The sequence below is a fragment of the Trachymyrmex cornetzi genome, unplaced genomic scaffold, assembly GCF_001594075.2.
Source record: "Trachymyrmex cornetzi isolate Tcor2-1 unplaced genomic scaffold, Tcor1.1 scaffold99, whole genome shotgun sequence".
Classification (NCBI taxonomy): Eukaryota; Metazoa; Arthropoda; class Insecta; order Hymenoptera; family Formicidae; genus Trachymyrmex; species Trachymyrmex cornetzi.
In genome coordinates, this window is record NW_017300343.1 from 3,936,844 (window position 1) to 3,962,881 (window position 26,038).

At 35.4% G+C, this 26,038-nt stretch overlaps 1 protein-coding gene across 3 annotated transcripts in view; it reads right to left on the reverse strand.

Annotated features, from left to right (window-relative positions):
- The window catches only part of Syt7 (Synaptotagmin 7), a 170,595-nt gene extending 145,458 nt beyond the window's left edge, over positions 1–25,137 (reverse strand). For all 3 annotated transcript variants that reach the window (XM_018521651.1, XM_018521652.1, XM_018521650.1), the window contains exons 1-2: positions 24,782–25,137; positions 16,061–16,184 (exon numbers count right to left, since the gene is read on the reverse strand). The gene's annotated coding sequence lies outside the window, so the exon portion shown is untranslated. The remainder of the gene's footprint in view (positions 1–16,060; positions 16,185–24,781) is intronic.
- Positions 25,138–26,038: the final 901 nt, after the last annotated feature.

Here is a 26,038-nt window from a genome sequence, read left to right on the forward strand (position 1 = left end):
CTTAAATGACATGATGCGGAGTCACTATCTCTACGGAGACAATAAAAATTTTACCACGATATTCTTTCTCGTCATGACAGCACTACAACAGGAAAATAAGTCTCGCAATTCCCAAAGGCCCTTCCGCATATACATGAAAATGCACATACACATACGCGGCATACGTACGCGAATACCTATGCAAGTACTTTGCCCGCCAACGTTGCAACTACTCCAAGGAATTTAGCAAGTACGACGTAGACTGCCCAAGGGTGTAACAAAAGCGTGTGTTGTAACAAAGTTTCATAAAACGCTTACATGAGAACCCTCCCTACATTCTAAAAGCCCGTCACACAAGACATCTATTTACCCATAAATAATCGCGTTAATCATTGCAGAAAAGTTATTAGAAGCTAGAAGTCATTTTAGACAGGAATTTTACATATCTTGCAATCACTTGCGTGAAATAATGTAGATTACTTAAATAATTGAAATAATTTAATTTCTTTTTAGACTATTATATATTCATCATCGAAGGCATCATTTTCGACAAACTTATGAATGTGAAATATCAAAGTTATATGGGCGGTTAAGGAAAACAAGATATTCCTATATTCGTATAAATAAAATTATGATACGAAATAAAGAGGTAGGAAATAGCGTCTGCTTTCTCATTTCCGTATTTCGCAAGTTTTTCAAGAGTGATTTTACACTTTTGGCCGACAGTATACGTTGCAGAAACGTCGCATTTTAAGAAAGATGTCTGTACAGCGTAATGCGCGAGTGAGATTTCTTGTTCCTCGCAAAACAAGTGACGTTACAAAGAGAAGAAATTGTACAAAAGATACGAAGAAAAGGCATCGAAACTTCCGGGACATTATTCTCGAGTGTAAATAGAGTAAAATTGATCGATATTTTAAAATATAGCAACGTAAATATGAAAGAAGCGACAGAAAAATATGAGAAAAACGGTACACTAGAGGCATGTGAAGAGGGATGCGAGTTGTGAGAATTGACGCATCCCAAGTTCGCCCCTATTCGACGTAAAAAAGAACGCGTGAAGGTTGAAGAAACTAGTTTTCGGTCAGTTAACTCCTTTTGGGGTTCCTCGAGCCATAAATGTGAGCATGTTCACACGCTAGGATCGATACTTTTTAACTCACAGTACAATCTTCCAGCCTTTTGCCCGTCTGTTTAATTATTACGCTATTAGATACCGTCACGGCAATACGACGGATCACGAAAAACGCGAACCCAGACTAAGGACTAAGCATAGAAAATCCGTGCAAAGAAGAAACGTGCCACGCGACGACGGCGACGTTATTATCTCGCGGTGACACAAAGCTCTTTTTCGCGGAGAGCCGAGCTGCATAATTATTCTTAATTACGTCAGCGTAGAACGCGCCCCGTGTGTGCCCGAATTGCCCTTTCGAGCCTTTCAAAGGGCCTTTAGATCGCCCGACTGCTCGCAATGCACTTTTCGCTCCAAATTTCGTGACTGGAATGTAATTTTAAAAAGTAGAAATGTGTATGTGTGTATGTGTGTGTATATGTGTGAGAACAGCATTAAATGTAATATAACGCCCGTAGAGAACAAATTTTGCTATTAGCAATTTTGCCTTTTACTATCATTTTACGTAGAGATATTTTTTGCACGATGCATGACGGCACAAAAAAAAGGGAGATCTCTTACATACGAAAATAAATCAAAATATCAAATATGTTTTTCTCTATCTTTCTCTCTGTCGCGCTACGACACTTCTACGACTTCTATAACTCATTCTAACTTAACTCATTCCGAATTAACTTCTATAACTTATTTACAGCGTACCGTCCATAAATCTAGTGGGGTAATATATGGCGGGTAACGACCTCTCTAATTTCAAGTTTCGGAAAACCGTCTTATGTGATGTTATACTTTCCCCACTTGACGAACTTAGGTGGAAGTATTAAGGACGAAGCAAATTTCATTCAGTAACTTTTCTTATATCACTCTTTAATTAATCTACGACTTAGCGCTCGCGCGCATTATAGCGGTAGTTTACTTATAGACAATGACTATACAAGTTCTAAAAGAGCGCATCGCCAAGCGATTATTGAAATCGAAAGGAAACTTTCTCATGAACTTTCTGTTAATTTTATTATAACGCTTATATAATATATTAAATATAATACAACAATACTACTCGTCTTTGCGAGCGCGCGATTTCCATCGGCACGTCGTCGTGTCGAGATTGGAGTAGCCATCGTCCGTCCATATAGAGGACATGGCACAGAAACAAACCGCACAGGCGTTCGCATTTTCTCATTTACATAGCCGCATTTTTTATCAAGTATTGAAAAAGGGACGGGGAGGGGAAAAAAGCATCCGTGAAAATGTCCAACGCGAAGGGAGATGAAAAATCAATAGCGCATGTCCATCGAATAAATTTTTAGCATGGGAATTCTGAAATGGTAGATCGCACGCTCGAAAACTTTTTTCATTTTCGTCAACACCCACATACTGCACCAGAACCGATGGTCGGAAGGATATGGTTCAACTCGGTCACCATAAAGTATTCAACGTGTCCGTGCTCAAAGATGGCTAGAACCACCCCGCGGCCGAAGATTTCTAAAGCAACGGAAGTACATGTTTCGTGTCGTCGCGATCGATCGATCAAAACCTTGAAAGAAGCTCTCCAAGAGGAAGAATGCGAACCGTGAAAAAGTAGGTAGAACGGATCCGCAGTGTCAAAACGTCAATGCAATATCATTTCGGTCCGATGAATTTGGATAGGTGCAATTGAGCATGAAAGTGATTGACACAAAGTGGTCTAAATTATTTATAAAACGCCTTTTCTTCTATATATCCTTGAAATAAATCTAACAATTCATAAATGCATATCGATTATTTCTCTCTTCAAAGTATTATTTTTATCACGTGACGCGAATGCGATAGTATCATTTAATTTCTTCTTCTGATGTGAAATTTATCTGATAAAATCGATCAAAGCTGATACTTTATGGATAAGTCTCACCATTTGTCTGTTCGGTAAGATTGCCATTTTCCGGCCGGGAATGCTTTTGAGGAAGAAAGGGTTGAGTTTGATCGATAATGCATCAATTTGATTGTAATTATTGAACAGCCACAGAGTTATGGTCAATTAACAAGCTTCTAAGGTCATAACTCTCTCTTCAATGGTACTGAGCAAAGCGCACAATTACTTTCGCTTGAAAAATGCTAACAAAATTATATAACACTATAAGTACTCAAACTACGTCAAACAAAAAGAGATGTAAATCAATTCGCTGACAACTGAAATAATCAGGTTATAGTTCACTGTATATAGTCTTCTCTTACACACTTTCTACCGCGAGAACAATAAAAGTTATAAACGAGAGTTCGTAACAATTCGCGACAAAAAGAAAACTTCACCGTTATATATAAGGAAGAACCCGCGCCGGACTTCCATTGTCGAAATGGTCATAAATGGACGGAGATCGATCAAACTTCCGATTAGATTTCATTGCGAGATTCTTTCGCAGTCTTGATTAATCGAAAACACCGTCCTGGATGAAGCACAAAACAAACATTAAGCGCGTAGCAGACGTTCGAAAATCCGATACTTTCCGTCAGCCCGAAAAAGATCTAAATTAATTCCCGAGTGAATAACGCCCCATATGACTGTCGCGGAGAGAGGTATAGTAATTAACGAACCATGTCCATTTGATTTTGTTTATTGCCGTAGAGTATCGGACACGCCATGTACGCCCATTGCAATTCTCAACGCAGCGGTGGCAACACACCGGGTGCCTCCAACGAGGTCGGGATCGACGACAAATAGACGCACAGCGGCCGAGCGTTGCGGACTTTGATGTCACGCACAGCCTGAAGTTCAAACAACTGACGAGCACGGTTTACATGTAATTAATCCATTAAAGCCCATCGTATGGCGTATCATATGCATTACCTCCATTCACCTAAACCGATCTGGCATTGAAAGCACGAATGCCTCGGAGCTGACAATTAGGTTCAAAGTACCAACTCGGACTTTAAAGGTTTAATTAGAGTTTGTCCTTCTTCCCTCTCACTACTTTTCACTGTGGGATTTTATGGAAACTCATTTCCGTAGCGCCGTTCCTGTTATCATCTTATGAATTTGATAACAGCCTTGCCTCCGACTTTCTATCGATCTTATCTGTTTGGTACAACACGATATGAAAGCTACTATATAAAAGCTGAGGGTCGAAAATTATTAATTCTCAACAGCTTATACTGCTTTCTAGAATACAAAAATGTAAAATTGTTAAAGATTTATATACAATGCGGCTAATAAAGATAATCCAATAATAAATATTTTACAATTATCTTAAGAGTTTAAATCTTTATCATTAAAAGAAGAATAAATAAAAGGAATAAATTTATACACTGTAAAAAATAAAATGTTAATTTTATCTTAAAGACGTATAGTGGACTTTCTGAGACATGCAAAAATGTTAAAATTAACATTTTATTTTTTACAGTGTACTTAATATCAATATTTTCATAGTGTATAATTTAATAATTTTCACACAAATGTTTTAGCTCTAATAATTCTTTTCTCTTTTTCATTACCATTTTGGAATAACGATTTGAATAATTCCGTATTTGAAGAATCCAAGCAACATGGCACATGCTTCTCATTGAGTTTCTGTTGAAATTGTGTTGAATTATTCGGTCAACATGCTCTTGTTAGCTTCATCGACTACAATGTTACATATGTTATTGGTTGATTAGGATACAATAGACTGTTGGTAAAGGCAAATTACCATTAGTTGAAGAGAGAAGGAGAAATATGGTAGAGAGGGAGAATTATATGGTATTTTTATTATACCACAAACTCGTGTTACGACAAGCTCTTATCCGCTATTTCGATTTTATGCTCCTTTACTGTCAAGTATATACATAATTTTAGTTTCATGATCTCTTAAATTTACTTTTAATCACAGTAATAAAATTTAAAAGTAGAAAACCGTTCTCTCTTTTAATATCAACATATAGGAATTCATAAACATGTTTATGAATTCCTGTAAATCAAAAAGGAAATGGTGCTGCCATCATTTTCATACGGAATCTCGTTTATAATTATAGTATTTATGATAATATAAAAATTATCTCGTTCTGTATCTTCCGACGAACAAATGAACCTATTAGTCTCATAAAAGACACATATTTACTATGTAAATCCAGCTAAACTGCAGAATAAAGTCGACATTGACAGTTAGATAAACTTTATCGTGCAAAAGAAACTAGAGTCCAAAAACGTGATCTTCTTCAGGACATTTCAATCGAAATTTCTTTTCTTCAGTGACGACAATTCCCCTACGACCTCCTTTCTAATTTATCGACCCCCAATGGCCGAAAGCCGTCCGCACATTTTCGTACAGGCCACGTCTCATCCGGTGGATCCTCGCCGCAATTGCGGCAACTGCGACGGTCGCAGTTCGACTTACCCACAGCAATTAAAGGCGCGACACAGAGCATACCGTAATCAAGACAATTTAATTGCAATAACGCCATCACAATATCTTCATTGTAACAATAACGAAAAAGAAATGTGAAAGTAAAGCTTGAGCTTCAAAATTTTCGAAATGTTATAGGTACTTTTCGTGAAATTTGTACGAATATAAAAGATTTAAAATAAGTACAATTATCCATTTTCTCAGGAATATACGAATCTATTACAGTGAATGAATTTGAATTATGATAAATTTTGAAAATAGATATATTCTAATATTATACTTCGGATATTATGTGATATTATTTCACAATACTATTATAGAAACAACAAAATTCTGACGTAACCGTTTGTCAATAATCAATTATTAATTACTATATAGTATTATATTGATTATGTATATATATTAATTATTATCTATTATTATTAGACAATATAATATATATAAATAATGACAAAAATAATTATATATATATTATTTATATAACAATAATCATTTTAATGTATAAACATATATACGGTTAAATAAAATTTAAAAAATGGAAGTTTGTAGTTATTTGAAAGATACAAAGCAAAGGATTCTATGTCAAGATACATAGTTTCTCATTTAAATTACAGAAATGGGATCGCTGGTTACTGTTCTATGTAACTACATCTCCAGGTCAACTCTCCAGTATCAGTATATGGAATGAGAAATATTCTCCCGCGTTCTATTGTGAATATTCTCATAAATATTGTAATATTGTATAATCGTTGATTTGTACCCACACAATCTATCCACAGTCAATATTCAACGGTTGTGAATTTAAATAACAATTTCTTTCCACTAAAATCGTCATTTTTTATCAGCAAATATTCATCTCGCAAAGATTAGAATAAGTCATAAATTTTTAATAACTGTTGCTAAAATAAAAATTTTAGTGATTAAATCTCCCATTTCATAAAGTCGCTATTTAAAGCACAACTTAAAATTAATAATATATGAGCTTTTATTTATCTAATTGCGCGCGCGCGCGCAATCTTAAAATTTAATTTACTAAAACTTTTAAATTTTGTAATGTTATACAAGCTCTTTTATAATCTACAGCATTGTAAAAATTTATTATAGAAAGAACAACGTATAACATTTGTGTCTCAAAAAAGTCTACTTCAATCTCTTGAAATAATATACCTCCATATAATCGATTTGTTTTTTACTTTTATCTCTAAAATATTCCATAAAACATGTATAGAAATCAGTAAAATATTTTCTTTGTGAAATTAATATTTTCCGCGAATAAAGAATTAAATAAAAAGTTTAACTTTAATTGTGCCATATAAAAAAAATAAAGATAATTCCTTATGAATCTAACTAAGTAAAATAACTTTATTTGTTAGTTAATTTATAATTCATTTTTTGCTTTTTTTTTAGTTTAAAGGAACTTGAGGGTGCGCGAGTCTTAATTGCTGAGACGTCCGACTTTAAACTTTTGAAAACTGCAACAACTAACGGCCTTCATTAATGAAAAGTCTACTTTGAACTTTTGGAACATGATCGTACTATTAAGTCTCACATTTTACGTTACAGTTTGCGTAATAAAATAAAGTATTACGTAAATTTATAAGTATATTAAAAGACACCAATACGCCTGTGTATATAGGTCCAGGTTTATTTATGTATATTAAATCCCACACATCATCAGTATATCAACTGTACAATCTCGCAGTAGGGCCTCAACAACCAACGGCCAGTATAAAATAAATATAGAGAGATCTCTGTGGGAAAAGATGTGCGATAAACATCGAATGGAAATGTCAGTGAGTGCAGCCAAAGCCGGCGCCGAGGTCTTATCCGAGCGACAGACAGATACAAACCAAAAGCCCGAGAAAATGAAAATACAAGCACGAACTTCGCTCAGAGGAATATAAAATTTTGTGGGCACAAGAGCAGGTTGAATTATCTCAGTTGTCTCCGGCAAGATACATGGCCTGATCTCTCAAAATCGATTATACCAAAAGAGCACTTAACAAATTGAAGCAACGCAAACTCGCAGACTAAAATCACTTTCCAGAGAAGTTTAAAAGCGACATTCATTATCTACCGCGTCTCATTATTTTCGGCAATCAGTAGTAACCTAATACCATGTCCATACTTCTACGATCTCATCTAACTTCGAACTAACTGTAACGTCCTACCCGATCCATTTTAACTCGAAGAATTATATCGCTACAAACAACTAACATATTATCTTATTATTATTCTACAAAGATATTTTTCTAGAAATCAAAAAAGTAACGTAAAAAGTTATAATTTCATATCTGAGATAATGTTTCTCTTACGTTCTAGAATAAAAAATTCCATTACACACTGTTTGCTTGGGACAGGTTTAAATTCAATTTATAACGAACGTCGACTTCACATACTCGTAAAATTAAAATAATAAAATTATTACTTTCGTTAAATAAAGGTAATATATTTTTTAAAGGAAGTCACTTTATATCCAGAACAGATCATGACCACTTTAGTTAATGCAAAAAGGGTCACGCAAAAAATATTTCAACAATAGTATAGCACTTGACACAGAACCGGCACCGGATTTTACCAGAAATTTGTGCAGCGTGGCCGTGAACTATATTCGGCACAATTTATCTTCAGTAATATATCACCAACGCACAGCGACGACATAAAAGAGACACATCGCTCTCCATTTGGACAAATGACAGTAATGTTATTTATAATTACGCAGCGAATCTCATTCTCATTTAGACACATTATGTGCACGCGCACGATGAATCTTCCACGCACAATAAAATAGAAACAAATAGAAGATCATATTCGTTCAACAGCAGCGCAATATGTCGGTCACGTGGATGTGGAAATCGATTCTTAAAATGCCCTTTTATTTCCCCGGAGAGCATATTTTACGGTGCAACTAGGCGAAACGCACCGTGACCCGCACACGCCGTTTTATAACAAGATTTCAGGTAAAGCCGTCACAAGAACGCTTATTTCACGCGGCCTGCAGTCTACACGAAAAATGCACAAACATATATTACACATGCACGGTTACCAAAAGATGTAGAACTAACGGAATTGTATTTTCCGCACAACAGAGACGTCTTCTCGTATCGAAAAATCTTCTTATTTAAGTAAAATTATTTCACAGAAAATTTCGCCAATACGTTAGATGCTCAATTCCATTACAAAATGGATAATATATAAGAAAATACATCAAGTAATTTAATTGTACAGCGTACGTTGTATTGTTCGTTTCGAACGTACTTCTATCGAATTTCTTGCGTCAACAAGTAGAACGAGCTAATATTGATCGGATGATATTACACCTCTGTTTAAAACATTTATTTTTAAGGTTAATTTCAAAATCAGTATCCATCTATAAACATTTGCGTATTTCGATATTCAAGAAACTAGGGTGCTTTTGCAGTAACGTGAATCTAGATACGGTGAACGCTAAAGCCACGTTATTTTTTTATTAAATAGTTGTTAAGAAGGAGATAACTCGACCATAGCGTTCCCCGTATTTAGATAAACGGTATTGCAAAAACTCCCTAATGTCTGATTACAGCAATGCCAATCGAGAAAATCCAGAAATACCTATATATTTTGGACCATCAAATTCGTTGCTTTTGAAAAGCGTATCAAGATGTTTTGAATTTTTGTCGCATGACATTTTATCTCAATGCATATTTGCGTGAATGTAAATATACGTACCATCCACACATATTTCACTGGAATATCAGAGAAAGATCGCGTCGAAAATACCCCAAACGAGATTTTTTTCAGAGATTGCCCTTCGCAACGGACGCAAAATATATGTACATGCATAATATAGATGACAAATTTTTTTATATCCCTTTAAAAATCACATACATAAAAAAGGCAAAAAAATAAAAAATGCTTTTTTTTAATACGTGGATTGTCGTACGCGTCAAAATTGACAAGAACACTTTTCGAATTACTTCCTTAAAGTAATTCTCAAAAGAAGGAATCGCGTCACTAATACTACACAAGTAAAAGAACCATTTAATTTCATCCACGTTACACTTCACAAGCATCGCTGAAAGAAAACGGTTATCATCCAATCCAACCGGAGACCAATTGGCGTCCTCGTTCTCGCTGAATATTTCAGTCAGACCGCTTGAAGAAGCGCTATTGTAACATTAGTAATACCAAATTAACTCGGAGCCTCTGCATAATACATATAACATCAGCTCCCCGTGAGTTAAAGCTCTAAGGGGAGGAAACTCCGACGAAAATAAAACGTGATGGGGCCAAAATTCGAGCGTTTATTCATAGTTGACCTGTTCTACTCGCTCGGAATTGCCAATACCGAATCGTAACCTTGACCGTTTCCTACAATATAATATTATATCTGATTGATGGATTCATGAAATCAGGAATCTCTTTCGTGTGCCAACCTTTCTCCTTTCACAATAAAAAATTATTCCCAACGATGTATATATAATTATTACGATAAATAAAATCCATATCGATCGATCACAATTCACCAGATTCAGCTCACGAGATTCGCAGGTTTTCACAGGATGACAGGATAGTATTTTCGACCCAGATTTTTCGTCCTTAAGACGTATACTTGAGTTTCACGACATATTGATCAGCTCTTCCACAAACTCTCGCCTGTCTCGCTTAAAAAATTATTCAATAATGTAATCACGAGTACCGCGGTCGCGTTGTAAATAATGTCGTTACCTGTTCACTTTTTTATGGCAGGTATTTATAATCATTTCTTATATTTAAGACCGTCTTAAGTACAGTTTTACAATGTTATTAAGCCAATTAAAGCACCGTAGCACCTTAAGATATTATTTAAGACATCTCTGAAGAATGAACTACGAATACCGACCTACCCCGGGAATTCCAATACAGCATTTTAAGGCGAGAAATTATTTATTCTTCTTACCATAGGTACGCAAGTGGACATGTAATCCTAACGAATCTCAAAATATTAGAAAAATTATAAAAAATTACCACTTTTTAAATCTATCATAAAAATAGAATTTACGCGTCTCGTAAAATTTAATTTCTCGTAAGTTACCGATAAATATACTTATCACTCTCTCTCTTGCTATATATATTTAGATCTATATATATTACCCACAAACACTTACATTTACCCTTGGAAACGGATATCCCGTTTTTCTATTTTTATTTCTGCGCCCCAACAATATATCGGTCCGTGAAGGGTTGAGCTCGGAAGGGTGACGACACAGAAATTTTACCGACACACCAACAATTTTGTTATAGCCAATTAAAATTAATTCGGCACTATAACTGACAAAGGACCCACTTCCATATCAATGTTCTTTTCTTTCTTCATATTTAACAATGGGAGGTAACGACAGGATAACGACTTGCTCTGGAAATTGTACTCCAACACGGCCCACATCCGTAGCGACTTAACCCCTAGTATGTACACTCGTATTACCCACTTTCCTCGAGGCACAAGGTCCCTCGTTATACTCCACATACACATTTACAACATTTATAGACGTTCGATTACATTGTACCATCCAGCCAACTAGTTGGCTGATTTTGCTCTCTGTATATAATAATGTCGGACGCAATACATACAAGCGCGCGTACTTTGACATAAAATCAGTTCTATCTAATTAAGTTACCCTTTTGTATGTATTTATGAAAATTAGTTGAACCGCATTGAGGGCGGCAAATATTAGCAATAACATCGTTGTCGAATATGTAACATCGTTATTGAACATGCATACGTTTTAATCGGAATGTATATATACATGGAATAATTACAAAACAAAAAGATAAAAATTTATTTGGCCTGTCTATTCTATGCAAAAATATATGGAAAAAAAAAATATGGAAATGTGTGAGATCGACAGCGTCAATGGAGTTTAATGCTGAATTCGACAGCTATCTTTCGATCCAATCGGTCGTTTATAAACTACGGCGACGAGGAAATATTGCTTTATCGGGGTTGGTGTGACTTTGCATGTCTCCGATGGAGACGCAAATGGAACAAATTACCGTCTCGCGATAACGCGGACGTATACAAGATAGAACAGGCCGGAAGGACTTTTGTCAAAACTCATTAATTCGAATACAAACCCCGGAGTAGAGAGGGCTAAGAAATTGCGTTATCCTACAGGGGTAATTTCAATCTCCCTAGCTTGTTGCTTATTGAAAGGCAGCCTCGGGGCAGGACGTACTTTTCCCAGCGGGTGATGAATCGCGTTAATACCAGAATACCTAGTTTATATGTAACAACCAAAGGTTCTTCGAATTCAAATTATCCGTCCATGTTGGAACTGTCTCCATTAAGGCTCTTTTATCGATGCCTCGTTATCGCGGTCGTCCGCGATAAATTATAAAGTTCGAAGCGAGGAAACAACGTTGAGAGAGGCAGGGGGAGACATTAACGTGTCGTCAGGACATGGGAGTGTAATAAATAATTCAACGAGGCAAATAAACTTAGCGCGTGTCGTTCTGAGGAAGGGAATTTACTTCGAATCCTGACATGCAATGCATTCCGGTATTTGCGTATTTGGTACCTACTAGCCGCGACCGAGAGAGGATATCGATTTCCGGGGACCGTCAATGTCTTATGAACTCAGATACAGCCTGCTATCGTTGGGATTAGAAGGCCGGTAACGAATAGTTAGCTTGATCAGTCGCCTACATATAATGGTCCGAAGTAATTGCGCGCGAAAATGTGAAAACTATTGAACTAAAGCAGATTATACTCAATTTATTCTCTTAAACTTCTTCCTCTAAAACTTTATAAACGACTATTTAAGTAAGACAAAAGGAGCATGAAATTTATTGGAAGAAATATATTAAATATTTTAGATTCCATGTAAAATCGAACAATGCAAAATTTATGCCTTTCTATTCACACAAACTACAAAAATTAATAATAATTCAATTTAGAAGAACAACTAAAGTGTAATTTGCAAAATAACAATAGAATATATATTTATATACCTATTTCTCGTGTGCAGGGCTCGAACGTATTTAAAATAAAGTGGTTAAAAATATATATTTTAAATAAGTTCTTCTAACCTATTTCTTATTTAATATTTTGAACGTCAAAAAATTTTTTATGCATAAATGTATATAAATATGTATAAATATACATAAACACGTATAAATATTCATAAACATGTATAATTATATATGAAATATGTCCATACATCCCTCTTTTTTTTATGAAATTACTTTTTAATTAGAAATAATAATAACTCATGTGAAAACAAAAAATAATTGAAGAGATAATTTTCACATTGTTCATTTTAGAAAAAAAACAAGTTTGGAAAAATGTAAAAAAAATGCTCATACACAATTATGTATAATTATATATATATAACTATACATAAGTAATTATTTTACATTTCTTCAAACTTGATATTTTCTAAAACGACTAGTGCGAAAATTATCCTTTTAATTATTTTTAATATTTTTACATTACTACTATTATCTATATTTCTATTACACTTCAAAGTAATTTTACAAAAGAAAGAAGGATGTATAAGCATTTTATATGGACATAATATTTTATATAAAATTATGCATGTTTATAAATATATATACATATTTATGTATGTTTATACATATTGAGACAAATTCATGCATGACAAATTTTTTATCGGGAAGTTTTCAAAACATGCTTATTTTTTATTTTAAATAAGTCGTATCAATTATTTTACCGAGCCCTGCTTGTAAATTTAATGATTCGACGAAATAAAAATGATTATCTAATATGGTGTACCAAAAAATTAAATATATAAGAAACTAAAAGGAAAATTGTTTCAGTTAACGTACTATTTAATTTATTAACTATTCCATTAGCAGAATGACTTCTGCCGATACGAAAGCTAAGCAAACTTTAGTTTTGTTGAAATCGATTTCGAATTACGCGATGAACGAATCGCTTTCGCAAATACATATCCTCCTGAAATTGCCCAGATAATTTGTAGTAGCAACCGTAAAATCAGTGATTTCCTGATATAAAAATATCACGCGATTTTTCAGCTCAGACGCAGCCGGAGGGAGTGCGAAAGTCGGGATCAGCCGTGCGCGTTCAAATTGCAACGGGACGCAGTAGAGGATGCGGTGGTTCGATCTCGCGCGAGACGGCGAATGCACAGTAGACCATCTCGCAAGAGATATTTCACCGCTGTTGAAAGTTACGACTCAGACTTTCGCGCATATGTGGCTTCCCCCATGCCCTTAACAACGAACGGATGTTCCCTGTGATTCAGGACTGATAGCGCAAACGTGATACTGAAGCAGAGACAAAGAAAGAGGGAGAGAGAGAAAGAGAGAATTTAACCATGAAAATAGGTAGTTTATATAAGGTAACCGGACTTTGGTCTATATGGTCTAATACGCAATATGACCTACTATTTGAGGGTAATTACATTTGTGAGTGAATTTAACAGATAACATTAGTAATTTATGTCATACAGGTTATTCGTCTGATTCCCATTAGTTTATTCGTTTATTATGTTATTATCAATAAAACAAAATACTAAACATTGTAGTTATAAAGTAATATTTCGTACGTAAGTAATTGCTTTCTATAATTACCAAGAGGTGCCATGGTTATTAATTTAGTTCATATTATTGTAAATCTATATTTATAATTTATACTTTATATTACAGAAACGTATTTAGTTTATATTTTCGTCATAACGTTAAAAAATATCTTGTAAATAAACTGATAGATTCAAAAGAGGAAATATTTGAAAATGTTTTATTAAAAAAAATATTATCCAATTTGAAAATGTGTCTCATATTTTTTTTTAATATTAAAATATTTCCTCTTTTGATTCTATCAGTTTTCAATTTTGGACTCAGCACAAAATTAGAAAAAAAATCACACAGCTTAAGTAAGCCAATAGGGTCCGGTCACTTTATATATATCTATATACATGTAATACGGGAACCTTTACAGAATTATCTCAAAAATATTCAGTCTTGTATACCAATTCTGTTACAACATATATATTTGATCATTCTTCCATGAAATAAAAATAATACGTGTGCAAAACTGCCCAATATACCTATCCAAACATTTTTTTAATTTAAGACAGTTTATCATTTAAAAATAATTTCTGCAGGACGATATATTAATAGATATATTGATAGAGATGAAAATAGAGACTCTGACTAAATTCATTATTTATATATACTTAATTAACTATTATTTTCTAGAAGTCAGGGACTATAATATTCAAAGAATTTGCATAACAAATTGCTGTACAAACATCTATATCGGTATATTAGTCCTTAATTCCGAGGGACATTCTCTCCTTCATTAAGGATTATCGGAGATGCCTGAAATTGATGGTACCTGTATCAAAGTGGAGTTATGCCTGTGGTTCCTAATTGTAAAGTCATGTTCGCTAGGTTAATTAGATCTTAGAATTATTTTTGCGGCAAAATAGAGAAACACTACATTGGAAAGAAATCTTGATATTAATTTTAATAGATTTAATTCGAAAGATATAACATAAATCGGACACATTTCTAGTTAAATGTATCTAACATTCTAACGAAGATAATCAGAATTCTGTTCATATAATCAAAATTCAATTTGTTTGTCCTTGTTGGTGCAACCAGAACATTTTTCTAAATTAGCATCAAACGTTAAAGAGATATAAAGCTAGATTGGATCTTACTTTCTCACGTAACATATAAAATACGTAATGAGAAACTAATTACAAAATAAAACAGATAATTATCTTTATGCAGTACACAAACACAGGCTTAAGATTAAACGTAAGATATATATTCTTCAGACACAAAAAATATCATTCCCGTAAAACTTTAAATTCGGCTTGCATTTAAAATGTGCTCCTTTAGGAAATGATTTAATTTAATCTATGAAACAAATCTGTCAAAAAATAAAACCGTTTTTCAATGAATATATAAACAAAGAGAGAGAATAAGTGAAAGAGAGAGAGAAAATAGAATGTCACCCTTCTTCACGTAATCTATATACAATCTATATATAAGTCTATCATATATCTGCCTACATTAGTCAAGGGGAAGTATACGATCGATAATATCGATTTCCAGTAGCAAAATTTAGTTCTATTTCCGCACTAGCGAACAATGAATCACGCACAGTCATTTTCTGTGTATTTAGGATAAAATTTATGTTAACGGCAACGACATTTCCGGCCGCGTATACGCGTTCAAGTAGAAAATCGCTCCCATTGAAAATGTCACGCTCTGAAAATTGCATTCAGCGATTCGCGCGCTAAGCTCGGTCTAATTCTCAAATAAGTGCCTACACGTAAACGCGAACTATATAGCCCGAAACGATATTTATATTTTTTAATCTTCATAGTGAAAAGATATTTCATCACGTCAGAGTTTGTTCTTACGAATCGCCATCTCTCTCTTGTGTTAAACCGACGCGCGAGATCTCATAAATCTCGCAAAGACGTTATACGCAGCTCATGATTTATGATTCCTTGAATTGCGAAATTCGCTGCCTCCGATCGAGAAGCAGTGGAAATCGGAAATCGCGTTTACGAATAGGGCGATAAACGCGATTAAAAGGCGATATCGAACGGATGTTGAACAGCGTGTTGGCACGACTTACCAATAATTCGAGGATGCAAGCCTATCCTATCCTAGATCCTCATTGAAGCTCGAAAAGGGCGGGTGGGATGGAGCCCGTCCGACGAGATTACGCGCATTTACATCCTCCGGAAGGTGGAAATCACCTGTAAAGAAGACAGTGATTTATCAAGAGCTTCCCTTTAACGAAGCTCCCCGTCGAGCATTCTAATGCTAATGCAATCAAGACGGTTAAAAGTTTAACGTTTTAAACCTCTAATGTTTTAAATCTAATTTTAAATAAACTTTTTAAAAGCTAATGTCTTTTTAAAGGCTAATGCCTTTGATTTACATTACAGCCCAAACTTTATCGGAATAGAATAAAAGTTTTAATTTAAATAGAAATATATTTTTGGCTATAGAAAAATAAAAAGTTCAAAATCGAAAAACTATAAAAATACATTTGAAAAAAATAATGAATTTTCATTTATTAAAAATTTTTTTATTTTTAAACCGAAATGTCAGCGACGTAAATTCTGTTTTATAACAGTTACTGTTATAAAACGTTATTTATAGGATAGAAGAGGCTATAGGCTAAAAAAAAGAGCTAGTATTATTTTTACAATTTTACACTTAATTCCAGACCATGCGCTGATCACGAGTCTCTCGGGAAAAATTCAATGTATATCGTCATAGTGACGACAGGCCGGTGTCTTACTGCGACACGCTCGCATAATTAATACCTGCCATCCACAATCAATAACGGATAGAGAGACGCGAGGACGAAACGGGAACATCTTGGCGTCGATCTCGAAGGAGCAGCGTCACCGTTATCATTCCGCGTTCTCCCTAGAGAACGATGTTCACCTTCACCGGCCACAGAGCCGGTTATCTGGAAACCGAGAGAGTCGCCAAGAGTGTGCGATTCTCATGAGGGATAATTTAAACTTGCTCATCCGCGCAATCCCACCGTGAGTTCAGTATAGTTCAATTCGGCTGAGTTCACACGCCCCCAACTTCGTCCTCGCCGCTCTCTGCTCGCGCGTATACCCGCCGCGCGGCGTATACGAGCATGTTGCGCTAAAGAGCGTGCACACCGCGCGCGGGTGGCGTATGTAAAACCGCGTATCGATTGTGACACGATATATGCTCCATATTCCATTTCATTCCATTTGCGGACGGACGGATCGGCCGGCAATTAAGCGAAGTAGCTCAATTGTTCCGGCCGTTCAGCTCCCCGTGACAGCTCCGCACTGTCGATAACATCCTAATGCCATATGTGGAAGCTAAAATATATGTTACGCGCCATCACGTATACGTACACACATGTTGGCGTATGTCGGAAGCTAACGTGCGAATGTCATCGCTGATGGATGACAAAGTAAGACTTCGCACTGTATCGTTACACGGTATATAATAATGGATCTCCGAATCGATGTCGCGAAATGTATGTACCAACGTGTTCAGTCTATTATTAGCTACGCAGAAGAGCCACATGTGTATAGAGACTTATCGTATGACATTTTAACGCGTAAAGAGAGAGAGTCCATCGTAATATTCCAATCTTCAAACTTACACCTTCACAACTGGATCTAAAATGGAAATTTGATTGAAGTATAAGAGATACTTTGAAGCTAAGTGAGAAGTTTAGTTTCACTCCGTGTAGCTGCCTTTCCAAAGCTTAACTCGTGAGAAACATATTCAATCTCTAAGTCGGCGCTTAGATAGATTCTATAAGTAAACTCTTAATTGATCAACTTTATAATGCACAAGTTTTGCGCCGCAGTTACCACGATCAATTTTTTTTCAATGGGGTTTAGACGTAAGGGTGAAAGATTAAAGAAGCAAAAAACTTTTTGTGAATAGAGACTTTATATAGGCATATCGTATTAAATTTTAATAATTCGAATAGAAGGAAAGTTCATTGTTTACCGGAACATTTCAATCTTCAATTTTATTACCATCACGAATAACCTTAAAATCGAAATCTAAACGGATATTTTTTAAAGCTAACAGAGAATTCGGTTGATGCGTATTAAAACCGTACACTAATCTCTAATTCAAATCAAATACAAATATTTCGAGTTATAAAATATATATTTTATCACACAATAATAGTGTATTTCGCGGTTCAACCCATTTTTTAAATTTATATTAAGCACATACCTTTACGTTCAATTTGTGTACAATGACTTTAATGTGCATTCAGTGCATTGAATGCGCACTAGTGCATTCAACCAAATTCGCTATAAGTGAGAAGTTTAGTCTTATCGTTTAACTGCCTCTCTGAAGCTTAACTCGTGAAAAGCATGTTCAATCGTTACATAGTATCGTCGACACCTAGATAGACTTGATGAAGGGAAAGCAAACGGGTTAAACTCCTTGGTCAACTTTACAATGCACAAGTTTGCACCAAGTCGATCTCCTTTTTTTGATATTGAGAGAAAAGCTCCGTGTATGAAAATTCATCATATAACATTTTAAACGACTCGAGCACAGTCTATTCTCTTTACCGTACTTTTTCAATATTCAATATTCAATTTTATGTCACGATTAATCTAAAATTGGAAATTTGAAGCTGTAGAAATTCTTTGAAGCTAGCAATAAGTGAAAAGTTTCGTCTTATCGTTCAATTGTCTTCCTAAAGTTCAACTCATGAGAATTACATTCAATCACTAAGTATTGATACTTGAATAAACTCGATGAATGAAAAATAAACTCCACAAATTGATCAACTTCATACTCTCTAAATTCCTTGGAGTAAAATTCACTTGAAAAATGAAGTGATTACTGAATCGCTCAAATTGGAATAACTTTTTATTCGTATGAAGTGAATTTTTTCATTCTTTGTCTGTAGAGTGACTACTTTCACTCGTAATTAGAGTGAATCTATACGTCAATATAACAATTGGAAACAATGCATGCGTCAAGCAAGAAGAAATTCAATAAGCAAATCACATTAATCGTCGTCTCATCGTCGTACCGACGTTGTGTTTTGTTGAGTCGATATTATAGCTCTCCAATTTTAAAATTTGTTGATATATTTTAGCTGATATAAAAATGTTGACGGTTTTTTTTTTAAATAAAAACGCTGATAAGAATCTATGCATACAGGGTTGCCACAGAAAATGAATTTTGAAATTCCCTGACTTTTCCAAGTTTTTTCCAGATGAAAATTTTCCATGACTAATATAAAATATGTAAATTTTAAAATTTAGACTCAAGGATTGCAGGAAAGTATATTATTAAAAACGTAAAAAAGACTTAGTAGCATAATAAAATTTTTGGTACAAATTCAAGCCAACAAAAAATAAATTAGTTTTGAAAAAAGAATGCAGTTACGACGAAAAAGAGAGATCAAATAAAAATACTGAATAAAATATAAATGTGAATTATTTTGTTAAAATCATTTAAAGTGCGCAAGTTTTGAACTATAAACGTCGGATATAATATTTAAAAAATTATAACAATTATTTGGAATAGGAGTAGTTTAAGGAAATTGTGAGCAAATTTCGAAATTCTAAACTGTTTTACATTTTCCCGTGACTTTTCCCGGTTTTCCATGACCAATTTCAATTTCCCTGACTTTTCCCGGTTTTCCAGATCTGTGGCAACTCTGATACTGAAATGAAATATTTTTTTAGTTTAAGACTCCAATACTCCGATATTATATATGGTAAAAAAGATGCATAACGACAATGTAACAATGCCGGACTGTCGTTATATAGGAATTACAGAATCGAGATAATGATCTTATACTAAAGTCATTTATGCCCCCATATTCACAGTCAGACCTTATATTTAAGGCTTCTTTAAATTTATATTTGGATGCTCAGTATCCAATAAAATAATTCGTAAAGCATCTAAAGATAAATTTAAAAAGCCTTATAAAAACAAGGCTTCACTATGAATATACGGGCATTAAATTGATGTTTCATTTCAAATAAATGAAACATTCACAATGATTAGAGTTGAACATTCACCTTTATAAAAATTTAAATGTCACTTCATTCCGAGTGGCAGTATCATCGACTAAAGTGAATTGGGGTGAATTTTCACTCGTTTTGAAAGAGATTTCATTCTAAAAAATTTAGGAAGAAATATACGAGTTTTGCGCCAAGATGTCACGATCTTCTTTGTTTCGATATCGTCACTTAAACATAAGAATAAAATGCCATGTTAAATAAAATAGAAAATATTGTTTCACGAATGGCGAATATGAAACACTGTGCACTGTGTTACGTGCAATACGATCCGTGCGTGCAGAACACCCGGTGAATATTCTCAAAACAGTCCTTTTTAAGATACAGCGACTCTCTATTTGTTGCACGAGTCTCATAGTGAATGTATAAAGTGACCTCCATTGCCAGTCACGCAGCGCCGTCGTGTCATTTACTACTTCACGTGTTTGTAAAATTTATGCTGAACGCGTGTATAAGCATAGCGAGACACAGTATTGCACCGCAATTCATATCAAATACACATATTTATATATATTCCTAAACAAAAAGTACCTCCACAAAGTACTTAATCAGAAATACGTCTGTAACAGTGTCTCTTTAATCTTTCCTTCCATTATGTAAAATTTTATCAATTACTTTCTCATTATCTTATTTCTTCATTATAATTTCATTAATTTCATCTCGTCACATTTTATTTTATTATAGGATCAGCTTTGAGAAATAAGTTTCAAAAACGCATAAACCATACGCTTGTTCCTATCAACGGCGGACAGAATTTGGAAAAGAGTTCATTATTAATCAAGCGCCTTGTCAAATATGCTCAAGAGGGTAACTGTAACGATGTCTAATGAAGATTCTCCGCTGAGAGAACAGTCGAGAAATATCTGACCTACATAATATAGACAGTTTTCATATTCCAACCTTGAAATCACGCAAAGGATAGTCCCGCATATTCGGCCAGATAGCAATGAACACGCCAAGAGGTGCAAGTGAGAAACGTTTCGACAGCAAAAACAGACCGGAAACGCTCGCCTAAACTGAAAGTAACATCCGTTTAATCAGCCAGGCAGCAAAATTGAGATTCCGGCGAATTTATTTGCCGGCTTGCAGTATTTCCGACGAATGTAATAAGAACGCATCTCCGCGGGCTGCGGTTGAGCGATTTAATTTGCATGACGGCGCGGCTCGGCGCTCGAAATCGAGTTGAAAACGTCGTTCGTGTCGATATAAGTAATCGCTGAGTGCATTTAATAGAACCTAACTTGAGACTGTGATAAGGAAATCTAACTTAAAGATCAAAATGTTCCTGCGTTGCACAGTTAACGCGACCTGGCACGGAAAGATATTTAAAGCCGATTATATTTTAGCGATCAGTTCTGATATAACGCGCGCAAGAGAGAGAGAGAGAGAGAGAGAGAGAGAGAGAGAGAGAAAACTTGAGGTAAGTTGAGTAATTACGTTCATAATTAATCTCACCCTCCCTTATCACAGAATAATACGCTGTATTATTCTGCACTTTTTCACTCAACTCCTGGAAATTACTTCGCATACTCTATCTACTTAATTTCCCGTTAGTATTCCACAACGTTAGTCCGAATATATCAAGATGGCAATTATTCGGATTTTCTCCCGAGCGACAGCACAACAATTTCATTTGCTACGGTCACTTGGATTTGCGTATACTTATTTATGCATCATACGTCAGCGGCAATCCTTCCGTGTCGCTGTACGACGTTTACTGAACACGTTCACCCCAATTGCGAGGGTAATACAACTCGTAAATGATGGAAGTCGGAGAAATGCAAATAGCTCATTGCAACAATGCCCTTCGTGGTTTTGATCTTCGGATTCGTAAACTCCTAGTTTACCAACATTATTTACCTAGCGCCAACGCACTTCCGACCGACTCCGAGGTCTCATTTCGTATAACAAACGAAAATTTCAAACTCACAAACAAGGCGACTGATAAGACATCACAAACCATTAATTTTGACCAATGATGTAAGCTTTATAGTTCATTCGGAATTGTACACTCGACTAAATAGGCATTCGTACCACGCAAAACGAAGGGAACGGGTTCTCTCATTGTCAACCTCTCGTAGGAGTTACGTTAATTGAAACGTGATTATCTACGATTTACTTCTGAGTGTATGTCAGTGTAATAACTACGTTGATTAATTTTAAATACAAAACTGAAATAGCCAACCCACAAATTTTAAGTAAATTCAATTAAAAATTCAGTTTTATTTAAAAACAGCTATGCACATTGCTCATCTCTTTTCGGTTTAACAGCTTCTCTCTCTTTTTGTCTAATTTTAAAATCCACTTTCGACGATTTACAATTTACATCATAGAATTCTTATATTCATCATTTTTATTTAATTGTATTTTAATATGTTTGCGTATTTTTTAATATATTTTGTGATATGTATTTCGATTCTTCACATTTTTCACTCAAAATATTTTTCACATTTACACAGCATATAAAATTATAAATGAAATTCTATTCGAAATTTTTTGTCACAAATTATAGTTCGCCGAAAGCAGAACAAATAAAAGTACTTAAGGAAAAAATAATAGGACATAAATTAATAACTAAGGAAATAGCGTTTTACTCTCATAATCAGCACTTGTGTATCAAACATTACGTCACTTCCTTCCCGTTCATGTTAAGTGATGATAAATTTATTGGAATACGAATGCAATGATTTCTTTGACATTTAAAATCGATTTTTGTTTAATAAGTTAGTAGTTTTTTATTTAGCAAGTAATAAAAATGTATGTGTAAAATATAAACATTCAACTGAGATCTTTAAATACTCATTTTCAAAATTACTGAAAACTGTTAAACAATGAAATATTAATATTTTATATATATTTCAATTCAAATTATTTTTAACAGAACTTCAATTAGTGATTTAATTACTCGACGAATTATCGAATATCGAAATTGAAGAGATAATAATTTCCTTTTCTCAACACTTTCGTTGTAAGAGAAAAATTGGTACTAAATTTCGCAAAAGGGGCGACATAGTACCTATGATAATACCCCCCCTATACTACAAAATACTCCGTTTAAGCATTACATGTAGATAATATTTCCGTTTAGTTATTCAAATCTTCTCGAATCGGAGAGACCTAGCAGTGATAACTTTGTTTTAGCGGGGGAACTAGAAGAACCGATAAAATATCAGGGAGATAGCGCGATGTAGATAAGCCTTAATTCCATGAATATATTATGAGAGCTTGGATCCTCGACCTTGTTCGTTCCAGCTCACAATCTACGCGCGCATCAAGACTACCAACTGGGCGCGGAGGAGTCTTTTTTTCTAAAATAAATACGCTATAAAAGGGGCACACGATGGGCGTAAAATATCGATTTGTTATTCTCGAATGAAGGCGGTTCGACGTAATCAGCGGCGCTCACAAAAAACTGGTTCGCGGCTCGCCGCCGGATGTAAAGTGAAATAGCCGTTCTTATCGTTGTAGCACGCTCCATTAAGGTGAGAATATGTATGCCACCATAAGAATGAACCGATACTATCGAAAGATCCCCCCATCTCCGGAGACGTCGGTTAGTCCACTTTTCCGATAAATGGTTGTCTTAGATGAAGTAACTTTTCTTTTACATAATACGTTTATTACAAACTGAAGAAATTTCTCAAAATCAAGATATTTTCTAAAGTTAATTAGATCACACAAATCGCGCCTCATGAAATCACGTTTTCTGCTGAAGCACGGCTGAACAATTAATTCATTGAATAGATAACCCAATATTTCTTTAAAAATCGAATTATCCAGAAGATATTGGATAGGGAATTTATATTCTTGCTATATTATTTCTACTGTTAGCTACCAGCTCTTGCTTATTCGTTTCATATGTAAATTTTTCGAAAACAGTTCCTTTTCCTGGAAATATTTGATCGAGATATAATAACTCAACAAGAAATGTACACATACATATGTAGGAACAGCTGTTATCAATACATTGCTTTGGTAAATGACCAGTTGTACCTACGTGTTCAAGTCTATTAATCAAGAGTGCATCTTGTAATGAAGTTTCTGAATGCAATGAAGTTCCACCGTCGAATGTTATCACAAATAATATAATGTTCCCGTGCAAATAATAAATTTTTCCGGTGGCAGCAAATTAATTCTGCCCGACGAGCACGATAAATTTTATGATTGTACTGCACTAACGCGTCACCTCATTTTTTTTCATAAGCCCAAATACAATAGTCAAGCCACTCAAACTCATGATATCTAAGGCGTATGGAAAAAATGTATAATCAAAAACTTTTGTCTCATTATATATAACGCATTATATATTTATTAGAACAATAGTTAGGGATCAGGTGTCAAATTTATCGTCGCTATGCGCGAAAATCTACAGCCTTGACACTTTCAATATGTCGAATATGTCGAACGAACCTGAAGTATCAATACTAGGGATACTCGTAAAACAAATTTACTGCAACCGTTTTAAAATGAGTTTTCAACCATTCGATACGTTCAAACAACTGTAAGCTACACCGAGACCAGTCAAATATCGACAGTTTCGGTTTCTCCAATTGTATAAGAGAACAAAGATATATTTTTTTGAAAAAAAAAAAAGGTCAAGTTTATCGTAGTTTTAAGTCAGAAACCTTGAACCGTCGCAATGATTCTCGTCCAAGTCAGATTTGATCGGCGGGAGCGGATTCGGATCGAAGATCAAGTACCCGGGGAAAAGTATCGGATACTCGCGCATCCCGCGCGACTGGCAGCTCAAGTGGGACAGAGAATTCATTCGGGATACTTACTGAAATGGGGTACGGTGAGCCGCGCGAGGGAAACGCGCACCGGCCGCGACTCGCCGATGGAGGGGCACCAGCGTTCACTTGGCGCGGGTGCACGTTTTCACGGGCAACACCTCGGGATACACTCAAGCGAAGCACGACGTCTCGCTGATCATGATGATTGACGGAGACCGACAGTCACGGAAATAGTCCTCGCGATGAACGCGCGCTACCGGGGAGCGCTACCAAAGGAGAAGACCACCGAACGAGTCGTGACTTTGATAACGCGATGAGGACGAGGACCAAATGGTGGTAACGTTCGGAGGTAGAAGATGAGGGTGGCTTAGCGAGAGAAAGAGAGAGAGAGAGAAGAAGAGATGGCGAATAATAGAAAGAAAGACAATAAGAAAGAAAGGGAAAGAAAGAAAGAGAGAGGGAGGGAGGGAGAGAAAAGAGAGAAAGAGAGAGAGGATGAGAGAAAAAGAGCAGAAAGGGGTGAAAATGTGCCAAATTGATGAATTACGACCGAATCACTGATTGTTATAAGGAGGATATAAGAAGGATACCCCGATAGTGACAATAGATTGATAGACAACCGCGTGGCAGCTAGAGTCGCGACGCACTGCTGCTTCGCGGCTTGCGAAACCCCCACCATGGATTTTCACGAGCTCACTCTAGCCCCCACTCACCCCCGCGCGCACAATCAACCCCCACCTGGCCGCTGGCGCACCAGCCGAACTACGGGCACCTCGCAAAGCTACCGACCACCACACCCCCGCGACTTGCACACTTGTTTGCCTCCAAAGGTTTCGCTCTTGCAAACCATTGCAAACGGCGCGGCCCTCACGGAAACGCGGAAGCGGAAAGTCGACGCGATTCCTACGACTTCTTATTCGCCCCGATCCAGCGACTCCATGAAACACCCGAATTACCGTAAACCAACTCATGCGGCTTGAAAAGCCGTAAACTCCATCGTAAAATGTGGTAAGCCGTGTCTGAAAAACTTAATCGTGCAAAGTACGGAAATGCATTGTGATATGAAGTCGATGAAGGACAGTACGTTTAGTTCGAGCTTTCAGCCACCTCGTAAAAAGGAAAGAAGGCATTTTCATTACTTTTATCACTCTTTTACTTCCTCTTCGTCGATTTACATAATCGCATTTTTTAATTTTTTTAAATTTTTGGTTTTGATTTTTTCTTCTCTCAGACACAAATTTTCTAGTACTCTGAATCCTGTGTATGCGTTTTTTACCCTTTTTTTCTTTATGTCATAGAATGAAA